Source organism: Mixophyes fleayi, chromosome 1 (genome assembly GCF_038048845.1).
Source record: "Mixophyes fleayi isolate aMixFle1 chromosome 1, aMixFle1.hap1, whole genome shotgun sequence".
NCBI lineage: Eukaryota > Metazoa > Chordata > Amphibia > Anura > Limnodynastidae > Mixophyes > Mixophyes fleayi.
In genome coordinates, this window is record NC_134402.1 from 270,709,845 (window position 1) to 270,734,017 (window position 24,173).

The 24,173-nt window shown below is 39.6% G+C and overlaps 1 protein-coding gene and 2 long non-coding RNA genes across 3 annotated transcripts in view; all 3 read right to left on the bottom strand.

Annotated features, from left to right (window-relative positions):
• Nucleotides 1-24,173, bottom strand: part of LOC142148858 (atrial natriuretic peptide receptor 2-like) — an 88,362-nt gene that overhangs the window by 51,712 nt on the left and 12,477 nt on the right. The gene's annotated exons all lie outside the window — the stretch shown is intronic.
• LOC142153616 (uncharacterized) lies at nt 192-10,665 on the bottom strand. Its single transcript, XR_012691548.1, has 3 exons — nt 10,548-10,665; nt 5,347-5,468; nt 192-324 (listed from the first exon to the last, which is right to left on the bottom strand). It is a non-coding gene; the product is annotated as an uncharacterized LOC142153616 (long non-coding RNA).
• Nucleotides 18,063-24,065, bottom strand: LOC142153605 (uncharacterized). The gene is made up of 3 exons (XR_012691546.1): nt 23,812-24,065; nt 20,290-20,431; nt 18,063-18,150 (listed from the first exon to the last, which is right to left on the bottom strand). It is a non-coding gene; the product is annotated as an uncharacterized LOC142153605 (long non-coding RNA).

Consider the following 24,173-nt stretch of genomic DNA (forward strand, 5'->3'; position numbering starts at 1 on the left):
CAACCAATCAGATTCTAGCTGTCATTTTGTAAAAGGTACTTAATAAATGAAAGCTCGAATCTGATTGGTTGCTATAGGCAACATACCCACTTTTTCAAACCCGCAGCTTAGTAAATCTAGCCCTAAGACTGTAAAACACCAGTCTGGTGAACTCTTCTTACATATTACAATATATGTCATACCTGTTCATGTCAGCTGCTGCAGATTTCTCCTGGCTGGACACGGATTGATTCTCTGGAGTTATGTAGATCTGAACACGATGCTCCTGGTATGTGTCATAATCTTCCACAGAAAATGCTTTCCGGAAACTTTCCAAACCATAATCTGAAGGGAGACAGATAGGTGCATGGAGATGGGAATGCAACACAGGAACATCTTTGTAAAAACATCAGTCAATAATAGCAACATATATTCTTTTCATTAGTTTTTATCCGCAGACACAAGCAAAGAAGAAATTAACAACATCCAGTCTGCTGCCTCAAGAACCTGAGAAAATTAAATATATCTTATATTGAAAGATTGAGAAACAACATATATTATTAATATAACTTTAATACGTACCATTAAGAGAAACAGCTCACCAAGTATTTAGTAATAATAAAACTACATTATAAATAGCCTCTCAATCACAATTTATATACATATCTTGATATCACATGACACCAAAACCCATCAAACCACAAAAAGTTAAATAATGGATTTAAGCTAATAGGAGATTAATCAGATCTATTATTTATAGTTATATAAAATTATAACACTTTATTCAAGTACAATAATCTATCATATATTATTACGTACATTACTTTTTTATTGTAATAGATGTGGCTGGTGCTTTAGTTAACTTGTGCTATATTTTAACACAACAACCACACTATATTTATGTAATGTGATACTAACACTTTAATGGTATCAGATGGTGAAAGATAATTCAATTCCAACAAGACTATAATATTTCTAAACCTAATGACAGCATTTACATGGGAGCTAAATAATCTTTAGAAGCACATCATTAAGTGAAAGGTTTATTGGTATGAATCTGTGACATTCTATTCAGCAAGCTTTTATATGATATAAAGTATCATTCATATGTTTTTTTGATATGTTTAGTATTTCTGTTGCCACCATATGCTTGTATAAATTGCCCTCATGTAGGACCGCCAGGCACAGGGTCGTCTTAACAGCATCATAGGCCCCTGTGTAAAGCAGTGTCTGGGGTCCTACCTACACAACCACTCACAGGAATAAAAATGTATATTATTGATAAAATGAAACTGATATTTATTGGTATTTCCAACAAAATCAGTGTTTAAACATTAAACGGAAACATTTGGACAATATAACATGAGCCTTGAAGTTGAAAAACAAGAAATTTAACATAACAATGGAACTCAGTTGGTAAATCATATAGATGGAGATGGCACAGTAAGAAATTACTATCGATCGCTTTCAGACCCAGTGGGAGGCGGACCTGGGGACCAAGCTAGATCAGGAAGAGTGGTCGGATATATTTGATTGTACAGCTCGCTGCTCTATAAATGTCCGCATCAAAGAAAATGCTAACAAACTGTTACATAGATGGTATTATGTTCCCTCGAGATTGCAAAAAATATTCCCGCAGACTAGCGCTGACTGCTGGAGAAACTGTGGTCAGACTGGAACATTCATGCATATATGGTGGGACTGTCCCAGGATCCGCCCATACTGGACAGCAGTTCTCGCATTAGCCTCAACAATCCTAAATACTCATATACCACTCGATCCTAAGCATATTTTACTACCGCTGCCCCTCCCAGACCTTACCAAATCTGAGCATAAATTCTTCAGGAATATCATCAGCGCCGCCACATGTCAGATAGTGGCCTCCACACCACCAACACTTCAGATGGTCTGCAGCCGGATCTGGCATACTTACCAAATGGAGCACATTACCAGTGTGCTAAGGGGCTCCTCCGTCTCCTTCTACAAAGTCTGGTGCTCATGGGCCCTATATCATAATCAACCTCCACTCCAGTTTTAGTGTAACCCGAGCATGGAATGATATTTCTAAACAAGTTCCTTAACCCCCAATCCCTTCCTCTGGTCCCTACATGTCCCCCTTCCATTCATTACTTTCCTTCCCCCTCTATATCCTATAACCCTGAAATGTTAAAACAACATCTATCTTTACAGTGCTAGATAAATATGCAATTATCTCCTGAATACGAGGGTACCATGAGAGTGTTTAAGTGTTCTGTTGTATGTAAACACGTGTTATCTGTCACTGATTAACCTCTCAAAAATCTGTAATGCATTTTCTACTAGAAAAAGATGTTTCTAATAAAAAGTTTAAAAAAAAAAAAAGAAATTACTATCAATAATTTATTCTTAATGAATAGTTCAACACAAACATTTGCGAAATGTCTTTGCAGAGAATTGCTTTATGATTGGCTTGAATTCAATGGTCTTCTGCATGACCTTTTCCATACACATGAGTGAAAGCCAGTTCAAATGCTGCTGCTCAATTGTGCTGTGAAGCTTATTTGTTATCAGTTTCAGTCTTGAAAATGAACATTCTCCTACACAGTTGGTCACCGTCATGCACATGAACACTCTGAGTGCAATTTCTGGAATAATATATTGAAAAGTTGGCAAGTCTATGGGGCTTGCCAACTTTGAGGGCCCCAACTTATGGGGCCCTCGGACAACTGCCAAGTATGCTCATACTTTTTGACAGCCCTGGCCTGGCACCCACTATTTTTAAGTGATTGAGTAGAACAATCTAATTATATTAGGTGATAAGAGTTTGTTCAATTTATTCAACACACATAATATTTACCATTCTCAAGATGGTCCATACATAAGCTAGTATGACCTTTTCAATGTATCATTGTCTGGAAGTTTTTATGACAGCCCTATGTATGGTTACTACTTGAAGACAGGCATCTAGGCATTCTAAAGATATTTGTTAGAATCATTTTCCTAGTTATAATGATCTGACCTGTTCCTAATCTAACCTAATAAGTGTACATTTAATCTCCTATGGTTCTATTGATATATTTTATTCTGTAAGAATCTCGCAGTTGACAAAGTTTGAGGATAGTTTTAACGATCTTCATAGCCGGATACAGATTGCTCCTACTATGTATCTTCAGAGGACATTAGTTGAATGAAATAATTGTATATTTTACCCCATTCCCTCCCAACTCCTCCATTAACAATTAGGTCACATTTTCAACATGTCCCTCTCCACTGGCACTTTCCCTTTTGTCTTAAACCATCTCTTGACCCTACCTCTCTCCTACTACCACTCTGTTTCTCTCTTCCCTTTTACTTCCAAACTACTCAAGAGACTTGTGTACAACCTTCTAACAAAAGAACAAGCAAGGACAAAAAAAAGGGGTGTAAATGGGGCACTCCGAAAGGATAGATAAAAATAATCTTTAATAATGCATTAAAATTAGGGGTAGAAATGAGAGCGAAATATAAAATCAACATATAATCATACAGTGATACAAAATAAATTAAAACTGTAAACTGTGTTGCAAGGGCTCCAACGATCAATTTACACACAGTTAGGTGCAATAAGGCTAAAATAAGCCTTAATGCAAAGGCAGGGTCACAATAAACCCCATCAAATAAACAGGTGTATCTCCTGAGAGATGATATTTTAAGTCAAAAAGCCCCTATATTATAACCTGCATATATTATCTCCGTGCACTGCACCCTTGATTAAAGCATAGTCCTGCAAAAGGGGTTTTTACACATAAAGGTCTCCCCACCAGTTCCCTGTCTAACTAATAACAACAAAAGACAGTCCATTCAATTATATAACATAGAAATTGGCTGCTACTTATCTCACTGGTCTCCACCTTCCACTGGCAGCAAGGCCCCTCTCGGGTATTGAGTCTGCCAGCTACATCCACTCCTCTCTAAATGGTCTCTTTATCCCTCTCTTTACCTCTTCTTCCACTCTCCTGCTCTCTCTCCATGGTGCTTCACTCATTAGTTCCGTTTCTCTGCTCTGGCAGACTTTTCCTCCTCCTCTCTCTGTCTCCTGTCTCTCTGCCCGACTCAGACTTGCTCCTCTCTCTGATTACAAGCTTCACCTTTCTTTTTCTTAGCATCCCTTGCTCACTTTCCTACTGTGCACAACATCTGCGTGACTCTGAATGACAAATATCATCCCTAGGCATGCTGATACTCAGTCAGTTGTGCATGTGTGGCAACTCTCTAATCAAGACCACCCATGTGCACACTTAGGGGAAATTCCAGTTTCCAGAAAGGCAGTGTATTTGCTAATAGGGGGGACACCTGGGTATGAATCACAATATATTCAAGAATAGCCATAAATTCTTGTATATGCCTGAAATTTCCTCTTGAATATCACAGAATGAAAATAATATGTGTAATCAAAAGAGTATAATTTTAGCTTATGTGTAGACATGAAACATCACTATAAAATATTGATTATTTGTGACAATCCTATAATTTCCCTGCCAGGTAGACCTTTCTGTTTGATGTATTAGGTGTAGTTTATTTTCCGGATTATGAATATGCATGGGGACTTGCTCAAATAGGAATGATAAAAGAAACTGCTTTGATGTGGATATGTCTTATTTGAAAATATAGATCTGATCATCTGTTCTTAGTTACTTGCCCACAGAGAGTACAGCAATTCATATTTTATATATTAAATCCTGATTGTGACATACCGGACACTGAGGGGTCAATATTATCCTTTCCTCTAAATTCCGATATTTTTTTTCCCTTGCAGCAAGTGATTGGTAAGGCAGGGTGGAACAGTGTTGCTAATTATACTGTTTGCCCTCCTGCTATCGGCTCTGCTTTACTTGTAGACAAGCATGACGGCAGGCAGCTGGTGTAACTGGCAATACTGCTTTGTCATGCCTCTTCCAATCACAGTACAGAAACCTTTCAGGAGAAAGTGGGGAAAGGGAAGGTGCAAAATTTATTGTGGTCTCTGCAGACTCCAATAAAAATATAATCAACAAAATTTAGAGGTAATTTACATTATGTTAAATAGAGTGGTATGGTGCAAAGGTGCACAGAAATGGGGAATCCCATGGGAAAGTTATTTTATCAGATACAATCAGAGTTGAGGACAAGATACCTTTATCTTGCCTAAGATGCCATACGGTCTTCAGCTGTGACCATGAATTACTCATAATCTAACAGGACCATGAGCAATTCCCTCCTCCTCCTTAAACTAATATTCCTTTATAGTTCCCTTTATAGATTTGTGGGAATGGTTTACCATTGTTCTTTACTTTACTTTTTGTCTCCTCTCTTTTATCATCAACAACAACAAAATATATTAAGCATTTAATATCCACATAATAAATTTACCTGTAATTTTACAAACCCAACGATCATCAACGACGCAATTTGTGGATTTAAGCCGTGGATGGTACATTTTATGCTGATGTAGATACGCCATGCCATGTGCTATGTCATTAGCAAATGAAAACCTAAATGCATAAAACAAAACAAATTGCAAAATTTTATATTGCTTAAAAACATCTCCAAAACTTCATAAGTGATCAAGTGAAGAAATTATATTAAGAAAAATATAAAAAAAACAACAAAACCAATAAGAAAATATATATATAAAAATGGAATCCTATGTATTGAGTAGTTACCAATTTAAAACTAGTAAGATTTGCACACATTCTGCTATGCAAAGCATTACTGTTGGGCTCCCTTTGAAGCACAGGTCATTAATGGATCTCTAAGTAAGCAAATGCAGGCTCTCTGTAGAGACAATGGGGTGATGTGTCAACAAAAGTGCAAGGACAAGTATGTTTTGATGTATTATGTTCGCTCACCTAGCCTTAACTATATGATTCTTATATTTTAATTTGCTTGGCAGAGATGAACAGGCAACCTATTTATGACAGTACTTTGCTATATCCACATGATACTAAAAGGACCATGGTCACTAAAATAATTTTGAATGCTTTCTGTTTCCTGCTATCATTTTTATTGTTATGCATAGTTGCAATTCTCTACTATTTTGTTATAATAAGCAAATTTGCTGAAGTAAGGCCACAGGGGGTAGCCATTTTGCTTTGTCTCATTAGATACTGCTTATAACTTGCAAACTAGAGTAGTCTCTATAAAGTAAAATAAAATAATTTCAATTATATATAGTTAATACACTCAAGATCAAATTTACATTGATGTCCCTCACAATTTAGGTATTTGAGCTGAAGTTGGCACATTTACATAGCACTCATAATGCTATAGCCATTCTCACAGTAAATTGAGGCAGGTACCTGTATTCAAAGTACAGTAGCTCTCAGATCAGGGCCTGAATAACCAATTGGCTGATCAATTGCTGCCTGGGACTGCTGGATCCTGCGATGGATTTTCCTACTAATCCCTACCCATGTTATTTATTTTTTAATATCAGTGGTGGGGGCTGGTTGGAAGAATCAGAACTGGCCCTGGACTAAAGGGAGTGGGACTGATAGTCACTATTGCGTGACAGGCAGGCTGGCAGCAATCTGATTGCTGTTAGATGCCTGTCAGTGTGGCCGTTGTTCTTTTCTGGTCTCATAAGCATTACCACATCTCATGAGACTAGACTAAGAACAGTTTGACCGTGACTGACAGGCAGCTAACAGCACTCAAATTTGCTGCCAGGCTGCCTATATCCAACAAAAATTGCTGCAGTGGTGAAGCCTGGAGAGGCGGAGAGAGTAGAGGAAGGTAAGTGACAAATGGTGGGGGCTAATTGACAAAATGTTTGGGGGGTGATGAAATGTCTCGGGGGTGATGGAGGGGGTCATGAATTGGCCGCTGGGGGTTGATGAAATGACTAAATGGAGTGATGAATTGGCTGAGGTGGGTGGATGATGAAATTACTGGGGAATGAGTAATTAAATGGTTAGGGGGATGGGTAATTAAATGGCTAAGGGGGTGGTGAAATGGCTGGAGGGGTGATGAACTGGCTGGGGGGTAATGAAATGATTGGGTGGTAATGAATTGACCGCTGTGGATTGATGAAATGACTGTTGGGGGAGCTAATGAATTGGCTGAGTGTGTTAATCAATTGGCTGGGGGGTGATGAATTGGCTGGGAGGGGATATGAATTGGCTGGTGGTGATGAAATAGCTATGGGGGTTGATGAAATGTGTATTCTGTAAATGTGAAATCTGTATTCTGTAGTGTTCACAAGGATGTTTTGTGGTTTCAGCGTTCACTAGAATGCTAAATTCTAGTGGGATGGGGCTGGTAGATGTTTGTATTTGATTAAAGCTCTTTCACAACAAATGTTAATATATTTTATGGTCTATATATGCCTGTGCTAGAGTGTAGTTTGTTCTGGGACTAGTATTTTTTTTAAAACTAAAGAGCCTTATCATTCAGGGTTTGTTAACATTTTACACTTAAAATGTTTGGAAATTTTGAAAACAAGACGCCAACTTTCCAGAACCAGCTAGATGACAACAAAGCTGTAAGAACAAGCAAGAGAGAACAGCACAATCTATCTAAATTTGAATGCTGGAAAATACTCCTGAATATTCTACGGGTCATATTAGCTTAAGGAGGCCGAAATCCTTAATCAGGTCCTGTCTGAGATCAAATGCAGATTGGATTATTATAAAGAAAGGTAATGTTTACTTTTAAGTCTTGTGTTACTGAGCTTCTACCAGTTCAGAGTTACAATAGAAAACCAATTGTCAATTTGGATGTACAGTGATCCTCTGTAAAATTTTACAACTCTGCTAATATCTGTGCACTAGATATGTCATATGCAGAGTTAAGAAAAATGTGGGCTCTTCAGTTAATTTAAGTCTAATAATGAAAAATGCCAAAACAGGACTTCCAGAACATGGTAAATCCACTAACTGGCTCTTGCAATAGGAATAATTCCTGGAAGGAGCTATAATCCGATGCTATCACTGGCCCGCTGTCGTCCATACAGATAAGTGGGATGCACAGAACCCTCCATCTCCTGTTTCTGAAGTTTCAGACACTTTCCCTACAATTGAGCATGCTCAGAAGAAAGGTAGCTGTGCCATTCTGCAAAATTAAATGTCCAAATCAAGCCATTTGGGTAAAGATTTAGAAAATTTAAGCAAGTGATCTCACCCAGAAACAGAAACCATACTGCTAACCAAAACCTTAACTTAAACTTTGACTAATTACAGATACTGAGGAGGAATTCACAGCAAGCATCTTTTGCATTGTTCTAAAGTAGTGTTTCCCCAACCCAGTCCTCAGGACCAAGGTGTCAAATTGACAACTATTGCTCTTCCCAGTACCACCCCTCATATTATTTGTTTCAGGTTAACCCTGCCACATCGCCAGCAATTGATTCTCCCTCAATATGTTATGCCTAAAGAAGTGCAGCCACGCCACCGTGTTGACCACTGCACCAACACGTGACCACATCCCTATGGAGGCGCCAAAGGGGTGCAGCGGCATACAGCTACCTTATTTATTACCTGTGGAGAGGGGGGCAAAGAGTTGATGCACCGGGGCCCCAAATTCCTTGTGACAGCCCTACTCCCACCATCTTCTCTATTTAGCAGGCTCCTGGCACTCACGTATAGCTGCAACCTCTGCTGATCATATTTAGCGCTTCTTGGCTCTTTCTGTAGCAGGGGATGTCTGACATATAAACTGCAGATTCCTAACCTCTGTTACCATGCCCCTATGACACACTTAATCAAACAAACATACCTTAATAAATAATGACACAGACAACTGTTAAATTTAACTAATTTACGTTGCAATTTTTCCAGCCGGGTAAGAAGGACTGAACATGCCTGTGTCCGGCGTATATCCTCTCCAAGGCTTCAACGCCCATTCCCATCCTATTGACTGGAAACTGGAGAGGAGTTAACCTTTAAGTTGCAGGTACCATTTGTTGTCCCTATCACCTGAGTTTAGGGACGTTTCGCTTAGGGCTGCATTTGTCATTTGCTTAATTAGAGCCTGTGTATTGGATCTCTCTTGCTGCAGAAAGAGATAAGCTGCATTGAAGCCAATCATCAGAAGTTTTGGCTAGATATGAGTGCCTGGACCCTGCTAAATAGAGGATATGGTTGATATGGTTGGAGTCATAAGGGAGGGACCCACACCAAATTAATACTTTTAATAAGGGAAGAAATTTTGTAAACTTCAGGGGCGCACCCAGGGGGTGTTTCCTAGTCCCCAGAAACCCCTGCCCTACCTGGGGTGCCGTATGCTTACAGTAGCCCCTCTCCTGGGACCAGCCACTACTGCTTGTAGCTTGCGATTGTCTTCCAGTCAGTCCCCTGCTGTGTGAGCACAGCTCTCTGCCGGCAGCTTGGCTCCGCCCCTTCCTCCCACATGACCAGCATGGGTGTTATGCAGGAGGCAGCAGAAGAAGGTGGTAAGAATGTGTATATTTATGTGTATGTATATATGACAGCTTACATGTCTGTGTGTTTGATCCTGAGTGTTTATGTATGTGTGTGTCTGTGCTTATCTGTGTATGTGGCAGTTTACATGTCTGTGTGTTTGATCCTGTGTGTTTATGTATGTGTGTGTCTGTGCTTATCTGTGTATGGGACAGTTTACATGTCTGTGTGTTTGACCTGGTGTGTGTTTGTAGCCACGCCGCCTACACATGCTGGACACGCCCACCGGTATTGTGGCGTGGAAACCCCCCTTCTCGAATCCTGCGTTTGCCTCTGAACTTGTTAAAGAAAGTGAAAACCCCTTTTAATAAGGGATAGTTTCTGAGCACTGTGGGTTCCTTTGTGTGCTGCAGGACTGAGAGGCATCAGGCAGCACGGTGGCTAAGTGGTTAGCACTTCTGCCTCACAGCGCTGGGGTCATGAGTTCAATTCCCGACCATGGTCTTATCTGTGTAAAGTTTGTATGTTCTCCCCGTGTTTGCGTGGGTTTCCTCTGGGTGCTCCGGTTTCCTCTCACACTCCAAAAACATACTAGTAGGTTAATTTGCTGCTATCAAAATTGACCCTAGTCTATCTCTCTGTCTATCTGTCTGTGTGTGTATGTTAGGGAATTTAGACTGTAAGCTCCAAAGGGGCAGGGACTGATGTGAATGAGTTCTCTGTACAGCGCTGCAGAATCAATGGCGCTATATAAATAAATGGTGATGATGGTGATAATGAGAGAGTTCCTGAGAAGTTTGCAGGAGGGATAGTGCACTGCAGTCACAGCTAAAAATTTATTCCTGTTCTGGGAGCAACAATCAGAGAGGCTCAGACATGAGCCAATACAGAGCTGCAGGACAATGTTATGTCTTATTAATTTTTAATATATATGTGGGAAACTTAGCTATCATCTGGTAAGACTTTATAGAGTAAAGGGGTCATTTATACAGTGCGAATAGACGAATAGATGGATCTTGTCCAATGTAGCCACTTACATGGTACAGTTGAATGATAATCCTGTCACTCAACCTAGCAGGATCCTGTGGCCAATTTTACCTACTCTTTGTTTCCTCTCCATAACAAATTATATCAATGTCCCTTGATATGTACATACAATCATTTTTGTATAATTGTTCGTTACAGATGAGCAACACATTAGTAGTAAATTACCTGAAACCCCAGTTTAGAGGAATATCTTCACTCATTAACACATCGTTCAAACTTCCCTTAGGACAATACTCTGTAATAATAGCCACATTGGGAACTTCGATGCAACCTCCCATAAATTTGCAAAGATTGGGATGATCAAGATCCCTAAAGAGATGAGACAGTTTGAGTAACTACAAATCAGAGCAATGTACTGTAGTTCCCAGTCTCTCCAACATGCTGATGTAGATTACACCCCGTACTTCCTACCAAAGTAAATTGTTGATGCTCATTATATTCGCTTATAGTATGATCTGGTCAATTCAAATAACGTTGGGGCTGTCAAAAAATTATACCATTTGCAGAGCTCCTACTACATACATATATATATATATATATATATATATATATATATATATATCTATATTAAACTATATACATTTTTTAAACATGTCAAAACTGTATGGTTTTCATCCCTTCATGCCCAGACACAATTTAAAATTTTCCAATTTTATTGTTCATCAGTTCAAATGCCCATTATTTGCCTACTTTGTTTCTTAGTTCATGCAAATGAACTTTAGATATTTTTCAAGACAGATAGGGTTTTCCTTTGGTAGAAAATGACAAGGGATATCTTTATTACTAATTGCATATGAAAATAATTTCACTATATATGAAAACAAGGAACTTTAATTTGAAAATATAAACATAATAACATAAACCCAAGATATTCATCCTAAAATGTAAGCAACTAGTTCTCTTGCATATAAGGATACCAAATATGTATTTTAACCTCTGATCAAAAAAATTTCTCTTTAATGTCAAATAAAAAAACACTACATTTTTTCTTAATAATTAGAAAAAAAAATAAAAATGAATATTTATATGATCAAATATTAATTAAAATACTTAAAAAAAACCCTCAATGCATTCATTTGTTTTCAGAGGGCACATAATTAACTGATTGGAGTCCCCTGGTATACAATTAAAGTGTTTGATGGATTAAAAAATAAATACACCTGTGAGAGGTTACACTTGGTTATTGCATTTCTGTGATTTATGGGACGGTAGAAAAAGTAAAACCATTGATGATGAAAACTCATATGAAATCTTCACTAGAGTTTGGCAGAAGGCATGTGAGAGTATTCAAATATAGTATGAACCGACAAAACCAAGAGGGGGAATTAAATATACACAATGTGCATCGAGAACAATTGTGAAGGCACCCCACGATGATTAATATTTTTCTATTTTTCCTTGCACCCCATAGAGGAAAATCAACTAGGTTTATTTACCTTAATGCCAAAAGCTAGTTTGGTACAAGCCTAACCTTTGTGCCTAACATTGTGCATCAAAACATTAAAAATACCATCCATACCGTGAAGCATGTGGCGGTAGTATAATAGTATGGGAATGCTTCACTGCTTCAGGGGTAGAATACTTGTCAAAATAGATAAGGATGGAGCAAAATTTATACAAATATTGGAGGAAAACCTGCAGTCTTCAAGAAACCTAGGACTTTGGAGAACATATATATTCCCAAAGCATAAAGCTAATGCCACTTTGGAGTGCCTTAAATACAACGTAAATCAATGTCTTGGAGTGGACCCAGTTAAAGCCCAGACCTCAATCCAGTACAGAATCTGTGGAATCATTGCAAGTTTGCTGTTCCCAAATGAGTTCCAACCGATGAGAGATATTGCAAAGAAGAATGGGTGAAAATTGTAGAGTCCAGATGTGCAGAGTTGGTGGAGACTTACCCAAATAGACTCACTGAATACTTATGCAATCAATTATTGTTTGTTTTTTCAATCTTAAGCAAAATTAGGGGACTGCAATCCTTCTTGAATTGCAAGAGCAGCTCTATTAGTTAGGGTTCCCTCCCTTAAACATAATATTAGAGATAAAAATAGGCGCTCATTGACTCAGATAGTATTCTATGTTCAATAATGATGCCTCTATGTAGCAAAACAAAATTGTCTCCAATATGGTCTATGCTAAGGAGCCCTAGTGACTAGGATGTGTTGACCTCCACAAAATAAGTATATATATGTTAGCAACTCCCAAGTCAGTACAGTGAAACTCGGGAACTACTCAGAAGGCCAGGTGTTCGCTGGAGCCCCTAGTGGTGGGGACAGACTGGGCTGCGGGCCGACCGAGGGTCGAGTAGCGTATACTGACTTAAAGGAGTTTCCCAGAAGTGGAGTGATTGGTGGACTGTAGTATAAGAGAAATCCAAGGTCCAAAGGTCACAGGTACAGAAGCAATATCCAAGGGCAAGCGAAGGGTCAAACTCACAGGCAGAGAAGCAAAATCCGAATTCCAGGCAAAGGTCAAGGTCAGAAGAGAAGGGTCAAAGGTCCAATAACAAGCAGGGGTCAAACACGGGTGGTCAAATCTAAGGTAGCAGGAACCTAAACGGATAGTACAAGCAGGCAGCAGTACTGAGGACAGAACGCTATAACCGGCAGTGAGGCTCAGTCCTCACTGCCTTAAATAGTACAGATGGCCAATCAGGACACAGTCCAGAATGTGTCCTCAGCTGCAGTAGGATAAATATGCAGAGCCTGCAGCCAATGGAATAGGCAGAGTGCCAGCAGTAAACTAATCTGTAATCAGCCTTGATTAGCTGATCCTACACAGCCTTGCAGGGCTGGCCCTACCTAATCCTGTGCGTACGCGCCCGACTGTTTGACAGCTGGCCGGGCGCGGCATCAGGAAGACCAAAGCATCCCGGTTGTTGCCCAGGCAACCGGGACACAGAAACCGGAAGTGACGCCCTGGTTGCCGTAGCAACGGCCGGGGCGTCACTAGAAACAGCAGGTGAGTCGCGGCGGTGCCTGGAGCCGCCGTGACCACTAACAGTAGCCCCCCCTTGAGGAGGGGTCAAGGAACCCCGACATCCAGGCTTCGTGGGGAACTTCTTGAAAAATTCTTTAACGAGTCTTCCAGCATGGAGACGCCTCTGCAATATCCAACATCGCTCCTCAGGGCCATAACCCTTCCAATGAACGAGGAATTGGACTTGACCTTGAACCCTCCTAGAATAAAGGATTTTTTCAATAGCATATTCGTGGTCTCCGTTCACCATCAGAGGCCTGGGCCTGTTAGAGAGAGACCGATTAAACTTGCTGGGAGCAGCAACTTTCTTCAGAAGTGAACAATGAAAAGTCGCAGGTATTTTTAAGGAAGTGGGTAGTTTCAATCTAAATGCCATTGGATTAATTTTCCTCTCAATTGGAAACGGTCCGATGTATCGGGGCCCCAGCTTCCTACAAGGTTGCCGCAACTTGATGTTCCGTGTGGATAACCAAACGTGATCCCCCACTTTCAATGAACAGGGTCTACGGTGACGGTCAGCGAAGATCTTGGATTTTCGGGAAGCTTGACCTAGTGCAGCGTGCACCTTTTTCCAGACGGACCTTAACCTGGCCGTAAAAGCAGGCGTTCTAGGAACAGCAGGAGAGTCGCGGCGGTGCCCGGAGCTGCCGTGACCACTAACAGTATATATATATATATATATATATATATATATATATGCCATCTGTTCTAATAATATATTGAAATGGATTGTATTAATAACATAACAAATAAAATTCCCAATCAACTAAGATTGGTAAAACTGATTAACCTAGTTTATGGAGCTCCTAAAATACATAAAACATTCATAGATGACTTTCCATCACAAAAAATATAGGGAAACAATCAGGGCCTGATCAACCACTAGGCTGACCAGGCTGCAGCCTGGGGCGCTGGGGAGCGCGGCACTGTGGGTATTTTTTTTTAAAAAAAAAAAATTTTTTTTCTTCATTCATTTTTTTTTTTGGGGGGAGGGGGGGGTCACCGCCGGGGGGTGGAGGGCTCGACGATAAAAGCATTTGTGGTCAGTGGTTAGCAACACACAGCCAATCGCCAGGCTGCCTGTTGCTGTGCAGCAGACAGGAAGCAGTACGTCTTCACTTCCTATCTGCTGATCTGAGGAGAGGAGCGACGCTGGCACAACTACAGGTAAGTGAAGGGGGGAACTGCCCTGCATATCTATAGGGAGGGGGGGGGGGAAACTGCCCTGCATATCTATAGGGAGGGGGGAGGAACTGCCCTGCATATCTATAGGGAGGGGGGGGGGAACTTCCCTGCATATCTATAGGGAGGGGGGGAAACTTCCCTGCATATCTATAGGGAGGGGGGGGAACTGCCCTGCATATCTATAGGGAGGGGGGGAACTGCCCTGCATATCTATAGGGAGGGGGAGAACTGCCCTGCATATCTATAGGAAGGGGGGGGAACTACCCTGCATATCTATAGGGAGGGGGGGAACTACACTGCATATCTATAGAGAGGGGGGGGGACTACCCTGCATATCTATAGGGAGGGGGGACTACCCTGCATATCTATAGGGAGGGAGAGGGGGGACTGTCATGCATATGTATAGGGAGGGAGAGGGGGACTGTCATACAAATCTATAGGGTGGGAGGGGGGGGCTGCCATGAAAATCTATAGGGAGGGAGAGAGGTTGATATGTATGAAGGAGAATAGAGTAGGGGGGCTGATATATGTGACTGGGGGAGTTTTGATGTGACGGGGGGGGGGGATAGCTAGCTAGCAGAGTGGAGGTAAGGAAAATAGCTACAAGGGGGATGGATGCAGGGTGGGAGGTAAAGAAAATGGCTGCAGCAGGGGTTAAGGAAATTGGCTGTGGGGGGTGGGGTTGTGGTTAAGGAAAATGGCTGCAGGGGGTATTTAAAAAATAGAGCAGCTTTGGGGGGCAGAATCTCATGATTGTGTGGTGGTCACATGGGTGGTCTCAGCAATCACTAGAATACTAAATATTAGTGAGATGGGGCTGGTAGAGGTTTGTATTTGATTGCAACAAATATTCAGATATTGCTTATATATGCCTGTCCAATGGGGTACTTTTAGTTGGCCATAATGGAGTGTTTTGTTTTAACTAAAGGGCCTAATCATTCAGGGTTTGCATTATAATACATTTTTGCATTTTCAAAACAGGACGCCAACTTTCCAGAAGCCAGCGAGAGGATAACTAAGTTGCAAGAGAGAAGAGCAAGAACAGGTAAGAGACAATGGCACAATCTGTCTAAATTTGAATGCTGGAGAATATACCTGAACATTCATATTCAGGAGTGTTCCTATACACCTATATATTCTGAGGAGGGGGGGGGGGGGGGGGCGCTGCGGCCGTATTAGCCTAGGGCGGCCAGAAGCCTTAATCAGGCCCTGGAAACAATAAACATAAAGGGGAATCTAATAAGGTATACTTTATATAAGATTATCACGGTGGCTAAGTGGTTACCACTTCTGCCACGCAGCACTGAAGTCATGAGTTTAATTCCTGACCATGGCATTATCTGTGTGGAGTTTGTATGTTCTCCCCGTGTTTGCGTGGGATTCCTCTGTGTGCTCTGGTTTCCTCCCACACTCCAAAAATATACTAGTAGGTTCATTGGCTGCTATCAAATTGACCTTAGTCTCTCCATATTTTTGTCTGAGTATGTGTGTTAGAGAATTTAGACTGTAAGCCCCAATGGGACAGGGACTGATGTGAGTGAGTTCTGTGTACAGCACTGCGGAATTAGTGACGCTATATAAATAAATGATGATGATGGGCCCAGAAATCTTCGTTCTACTATTGTGGACGATGCATCAATTGCACTAATTTAAAATGTAGAAAATCCAATGCTATACAACATTATCAAGCCACTTCAGATGGGAAATGCTATCGCATTAGAGAATTCATCACCTGTGATTCTGCCAATGTAATTTATCTTATCCAATACCCATGTGGCAAACAATATGTGGGCCGCACAATCAGAAAATTGAAAGTGAAAATAAGAGAACATGCCAGTAATATAAAAATAGGATTTGAAAAACACCATTTGTTGAATCATTTCAAACATAATTGCAACCCGTCAGGTTTGATATTCCTAGGCATTAAGAAAATTACCAGCAACTGGAGAGGCGGAAATTTTTTAGAAAAAATAGGGAAGAGACTAGAACCATTTCTAACATTAAAACACTAACTCCTCGTGGTTTGAACATGGAACTTGACTTGATATTTTAAGTCAGTTTGGATCAATCCAATCCAGGGGTTGATGAACACTATAGGGGTGAAATATGGAGACCAAATAATCCACACAGGACCCAGACGTGACTAGGGGTAACAGCCGCTTCGGTAATACCACCCTGAAAATGCCCAAAACTTTTGATCTTGGAAGCCAAGCACGGTGCGTAAGCTGTACCCCGAAGTCACAATGAGGAAATGCATGGTGGAATCCAAACCCCTGGAACAACTATCTCCCCATAAATTGCCTCCATGTACCCCATTTAATTAAACAGCTTTACATATAAAACACCTCTTCAACATATTTCTATCATAAAGGTCAAAGTATATTTATTTCACATTAGATAATGTTTATTCAGGTTTGAACCATTTAGAAAATTAAGATAGAAAAATGAGGAGTTATTGTGGGAAACTTGGTTGATTTATTTATTTATATAATATTAATTTTTTATTAAAGTCCAATGCTGTGTTTCTATATAGAATGTGTTTAACCAGAGTGAAAATAATAGAAGTAGTCCATATTTCCTTTATATATAAACACAGAACATCATATTTAGTTATTAATCATGATGTGATACATTGTTTAGTAATCGAAACAACAGCGCTATTTTCACATTTCAAGCTATGTAAAATAGAACAAGTGATTTGAATATATTTTCTCCAGACTTAGAGAATCATGATTGGTTACATCCAGATAAATGGCATATTCAAAGGCCAATCAGACTTGAGCCTATACTACTAATTACCATCCAAGGGAGATCCTGGCTTATCATCCTCTTGAGAAAGTCTGAACCCCAGACGAAACGCGTTGAGGCACGCATACTTCACAGGATATACGGCGGAACCTGTGCGTTCCACCTTGGAAAGCATGCGGCGCAAATTTACCCGATACAACCGACAGCAGCGTTGAAAGACTGGGTACCCAGTGAGATTCTGAACAACAATCAGCAAGTACTATCTTTGCATAATAGTGTCATTTGGCAACAAACTTACATTCAGCTCATAGGACACCAAGGGGACTTATTGTATTGTCAGTCCAGTGTGGCATGCATAGATTGATACATCCAGGTTGCCTACTGAGATCAACGAGCAAGGACTGTACTAGTATATAGCTGTGACTGAACAGACACTTTATATTGGACAAAGTTAGCTGCTGTATTGAGTTATATAAGGAATGTTTAAGCACCTTGCATGCATATGCTTTCTGTGATGTAAAGTCATTATCTATGAATGTTTTATGTATTTTAGGAGCTCCATAAAGTAGGTAAATCAGTTTTACCAATCTTAGTTGATTGGGAAATTGTATTTGTTATGTTTTTTCAATCTGAAATGAAAAACTTTACAGTTGTTTTTATTTATTTTACATTTCAGAGTATTTTGTGTTGATCAGTGGTAAGAATTCCCAAATAAATTCATTTTATTCCATAATGTAAGAAAGCAAAATGTACATTGTGCACTTACCGTATTTGCTTTACTTCCCTCCTTATTGTTTTGCTTAGGGTAAATGTCTTCTTTGGGATTGTCTTTATGGCTACTATTCTGCCATCACTAAATAAAAGAACAGTGATACTGTATGTTGTATATTTTTACTTGGTACATTTGTTGTAGCAAATGACTTGTTTAGCAGACGTCACAATAATAAAAAAAACTGTGTGACACTCATTACCTACAGTTAAGGAATATGACATATTAGAGTTAAAGGAGAACATCAGTCCAATTTAGTATATCAACAAACCTCTCTGGGTCCAATGCCTGGGACCACCGCAGATCCTCAGCTACTCACCTCTATTGCATTGGTAAGGTTGTTTTTCCAAGCATACAATCTAGCAAAACTTTGAAAATACTTCATTTGTCTGCACCAGTTATCACTGCTGCTGATTATATGTCTGTACTGGTTGGCCAATCAACTGCTTTAGCAACTGTTCTGTGCAGATAATAGTAGTAGTAGTAGTAGTAGTAGTAGTACATACACACTAGTAGTAGTGTGTATATACTATAGTGGTGTGTACTACTGGAGATGCATTGTTGAGTGAGTGTCAGAGCTAAAGTGTTGAATAATGGAGCTACACTGTTTAATGACAGAGATACGGTGAATAGAGAAACTACAGTGTTGAATGATTCAGTGTTGAGTGAATACTGTACTTTTGTATTTTATTTTAAACATTAGTGAGAGCCAATAGATTGACAGCAGATGTAGAGCTATTAGATTTCTGCATCATTATACTGTGGCATTTGGGATGGACTGGACTGCGTACAGTGAAATAATATGTCAGCTAACAAAGGTGGTGATAGATGGTGAAAGACTACATAAACACATGCAGTAAATCAATTCTACAGACTTCCTGTACTTGTTCATTTCATTGTCACTCCTACCTTATGATTGATCTAGGTTATAAAATAGGCTTTTTTTTTACGTATAATGTAGACTGCATTGTTGTTCTAGTATATACAGATATACAGTATCTAAACTTGGATTTAGAATTAGTGATAAAACATAACTATAGTAAATATAGATATCTAAAAGACAGAAACACATCGTAACTTCCACATTAATTCAGAGAGATAACTTTCCTAATATGACATTTGCTGTTAGTCCAACTTGTTAGAACATTCATGTTACGTATAATAGTACCAAGTGAGAGTGAGGAAACACAAACGTGCCCTGACTAGGAATATCTGTAATGTAAATTATACACTTGTATAATATTACAATATTATATTACTAATAATGATAAATTTCTTGTTATCCTGGAGCTGACACTGCAGTATCAATAGCCCTGATCCATCTAGATTTTAAGGAGTACAAGGACCAGGTTTAGCCCTTTTCAAGTATTGCCCAAACTGCGCCAGTGTGCATGTAGCTAACACTCCAAAAACTGCCTAGTCCTGCACAATATGTTAGTTCTTTATACGAATTTACATATAGCGTTGGCTATATAATTTTGCTTTTGTAACGTTTTGCTACTGGCAGAACTGAATGAAACAAATTCCATTGGAGCTATGACTTTAAAAAATGTATTTACTTAATTGTGTCTTGAAAAAGTGAAGTCATAAGATAAACATACTTTTACAAAATCTCTCTGTGCAGGGGATGAGCCTAATTAGGGGCTTTTAAGCGCTTACCCTTTGCCTCCTCTTTGTCATATTTTCAGACCTGCCATGCCAATAGTGTCACATAACACCCGCAAGCCATTGTATTGTTAGGGTATTATCACACACAAAAGAAGTTGACAAAATGTCTTTGGTAAATGATAAGGGATTAGGGGACAGAGTCCAAGACATCTGCACTCTACTGAGCTGTACACTCCGCAAACCGATGTAAAAGGTTATAGAATCCTGCAAAAAGTATATGCTATATACTATAGCTCTCTGTCCTAACATTTACATTAGACAGCTACAAAAGGAAAGTAAAATAAAAAAACAGGGTTTATGTGACTTTAATTTAGCCACATTTATGTATTTACATTTTTATGTTCATTTTGATACTATTTACTTGTTTTTTTTTATCTATTTTATTCCCGGTGTACACTTACTTAAAGTTAAATACATTACTTAGATGTTATTAGGATAATCCTGCATGGAAAGAAGAGTACTTTAAAGTAGATTTAATAAGACAGATGACTGTGCATCAAAGAAAGGGGTTTCAATTGAATTAGAGAGAGGAAAATAAGATTGATAAGGACGTACTATCTGCCAGTCTTGGTGAAGAATTGCTTTCTGGATGTGCTGACAGCCGCAGTGCAGGAGCTCAGGGTAGTGATACAACTGGCATTGGAGGTGCTGGCAGCTTGGAGTGTGCTTCCTGTAGTGTTCCGATCTGTGGAATGATCTGAAGATAGGAATCCAATCTTGAAACAACTTTGCATAAGAGCTCTTACAAAGATTATGTCATTCTTTAAATCCTGCAGTTTCTTAATCCGTTTTGTTTTTTTGTGCTTGCTCGCACTACACAACAAGAGATATACTGAAATATCAGTGAAAGATTCCTGAAGGGTATTTAGTTATTTACATTGGCTGTGTCATTAGTAAACCCTGACCGTGAGAGGTAAATTGTTAGTTTTGTATGTGTCCCACTATGACATTTGTGTGAGTGAAACAAACATTTCATAGCAGGCCAAACAGTGTATACAGGATTAGAGTGCCTACATATACAAGGCAAGGTCTCCCTGGATTAATGTGTGGTTGATTTGATTTGTGTGATCGCCTCTGAGCTATGATGTAATGTACGACCTGACCTTCAGTAAAATTGGTATAAGCCTGTGTGAATCTAGTCAGTCTAAAAAGATTTCTGAGTGACCTGTCTTCCAGGTGCCCTGGGGCGTCCAAATTATTTATCTCTTAAGCTATAGTCTGTAAGAGGGAGGTGAGAACCCAACCTTACTTTTCCCAGATCCAATTAATGTACTTAATCAGAACTTTAGAATCACCACTAGCAGTTAGAAGTCAATTTTTCCTGCCTAGGAAATATTCCCGACACCCTAAGGAGAAGTAACAGATTTGAAAAAGAGACCTTATTCCTCATTGTCATCCAAACTTTGAGAAGTAAACCATTAAAAAATAAAAACTTAAATGTTGAGGTTTTAGCTATTTGTATTACACCACTATCCTATTAAACAATAGGATTATGTTCTGTGAAGCAAATTATAACAATTACATTTCAAGCTAATGTTTTCCTCACTGTTTTGTGTACTTGGCATACGAAGTACATGAATCCGTCGTGCAACATGCCTTGGTTTTGCATCAGTATGCCTCATGGTCTGCCCAGCACACATCAAGGTGTACACCTACTCTCTGTTCTCGGCAGATGCTTTTGCAAAGTAGCAGTGTGCCTAGGTGTGGAGAGGTGGAGTCTGAATAGACGCGCTGTGCAAAATTGTATATATCATTTGTCCAACCACTTAACATTTTAGAACCATCCCTATCATTAAAATAGAACCTTTACATTTTTCTCATGAGAGCAAAAAGACATTGGGATTATCTTGACTTCATCTTGAACGTTTGGGTGCTTGAAGATTTGGTTTAGAGTACATTGGGCAAATTTTGCCTCTGAGTTACAAGTATACGACTAGACCTGATCTACACCAGCTTAAAGCTAGTGCAGACTTCAATTCTACACTTCAATTCCTTCACATTGTAATATTCTTGCTCCGCAAAATTAAAACGCAATTTTTGCACTGCTTAGAAAACCAGGTGCACCGATTTGTCTATCCATACTTTACACAGAACACCCTCATTTCACCAAACTAAACCCATCACTGAGAGAAAACCCTGGCGATAAAGAAGTACGCGGAGACTGCAGAGAGGTTTACGAAGAGTGTCTGGAGAGGTAAATATGGTCAGGAGGCATCAGAGGGTGTGTCCCCAAAGTAGAGGTCCCTTCATCACTAGCAGCCAGGGGCCCCATGAAACATGCAAGCCCTAGAAAAGGGCAAGCAGGTGATCCCCACCTTCAAAGGCACCCCAGAAAAAGGGCATAAATTATGGGTAGGTACCACATATTAACTGGTTATAGCTCCTGCAAGCAGAGTAGTGTGTGCGTGGTGGAAGAGTCTCGGGGAGTAAGGTAAATACTCCAGAAAAAGTCCTCAGATATAAGTCCCACATAAAAGACATGGAATGTGGAAAAAGTTTTAAGCCCAGAGCAGTCTTGAAGCATTCACTCTCGTAGTTACCAGCATTATTATAGTCAAGATCCCTGGAAATTTGGGTTTATGGTCTGTACAACAGCAGGAGAAGAGCCCCCTTGCAAGTTCCCTCATGCCGTAAGGGGAAGGGAATTGCTGTGTTTTAGCAGCGTGGCTGTAAGTTGTGGAAGAGGGTTCCTGGTGTAGGGGATGGATCGTATGTATGGAGGAGAGTCCCTGGATATTTGGATGGCAGGAGGGAAGAAGTGCAAAAATCTCTGACACATGCCAGCTGTGTGCCTGCGCATATGAAGAACTACGACCGTATGCTGTGAAACTACTGTACACAGTATTACCAGGTATGTGAGTTGAACCAAAAAAATGTTTTACATCTGCTAAGAACAAAAATGTATCTACAACTGTTATGTTTATGTGCTGGAGAAAACATTGTAATAAACCTTACACTATTTAAACTGAGCTGGCCTGCCACCCAATATTTCACTAGTGTCCATTCCTTCCCACCCTTGTGTTAAACACCAGTGTATTCGGGAGGCCCTCTGGTCTGTTATTGCCCATAACCATCCGCTAGCTGGGGCAAGAAGAACTGTGTACAGTTTTAGACCAGACCAGCAGGAGGACCTTCACATTTGTATCCTAAAAAGCCCATTAAACTTGGACAACTTGATATGATGTAGAAGCCATTATTTGTTTTTGATGCACAGCCTATCAATGTGGTAAATTGAGGAATAGTTGCCTTGATTTGAGAATTAAATTTAGCATCTGCACCTAGATTCCATAATAATGTCCTGTTTGCTGTGCCACAGTGAATAAATTCCAATACAAGTGGCCCTGATTCACAAACAGGGAGGCTTAGACACTTGCATTAAAGGAAACCATACTTAGTCTGCAGAATAACTGGTTTATGGGGATACACAGTAACGCCCCCAATTAATATTATGCCAAATAGAAGTGTCCCCAGTTCATATTATGCCAAACAGGAATGCCGCAGTTTAGTATGCCACACAGTAGTAACGCAACTTATATTATCCAAAACCATAGTGCCCCCTAGTTCATATTCTGTCACACAGTAGTGCTCCCAATTTCATATATACACGCATATTATGATTAAACACATAGGGGCAGATTCAATTAGCCGTGTTGTTCTTTAGAACAACGCGGCTGTGCATTATTACCGTTACTATGGTAATTTCTCAGCTGATTTTTGCTAATTGAATCTGCCCTTATGTGTTTAATCATAATATGCGTGTATATATGAAATTGGGGGCATTACTGTGTGGTATAATATGAGAGTTGAATCTGCCCCATATAGCAATAAAACATATGCAGAGCGTATGCTCTATTTACATGATTGAGGTATGCCTGGGCACACCTGGCAGACCCTTTCTGTATGCCTATGTTCCTAATTGAAAGTGTTCTTATTTTATGAGTTTACACGTTGGTCACCAACTGAACATCTGTAATCTATGATGGTAAAACAGTTGTATACAGACTTATAACTTACAAATAGATAGTGTGTTCAAAATCACTAAACAGCAATAACCATCAGAACTCATTGATTTCATACCTTGTTTTATTTCACTATACTTGATGATCCAACTTTCATCCCAAAACATTTTTTGCCGTTGGTACTGAAACCCCTATATCAAATAAGCAATACAAAAATAGAAAACAATATTTTAATTACGAGTGTCAGACAAATTCTAGGGCATATACCTAATTTTGATCTTGCTGCTACAGAGTGGCATAATCCGTATAAAAACCTTAGCTATATATGACAGAAATTACTTTTTACTGGCCACACTACCTTGAGCCTCTCAGTAACAATTACTATTTTATCCAATAATATATACAAATGTCTGATATATTATACACCTCCACTGTAATCCCTAATAACAATGCAGTTAAAAATTCCCATTGTTCAATGCT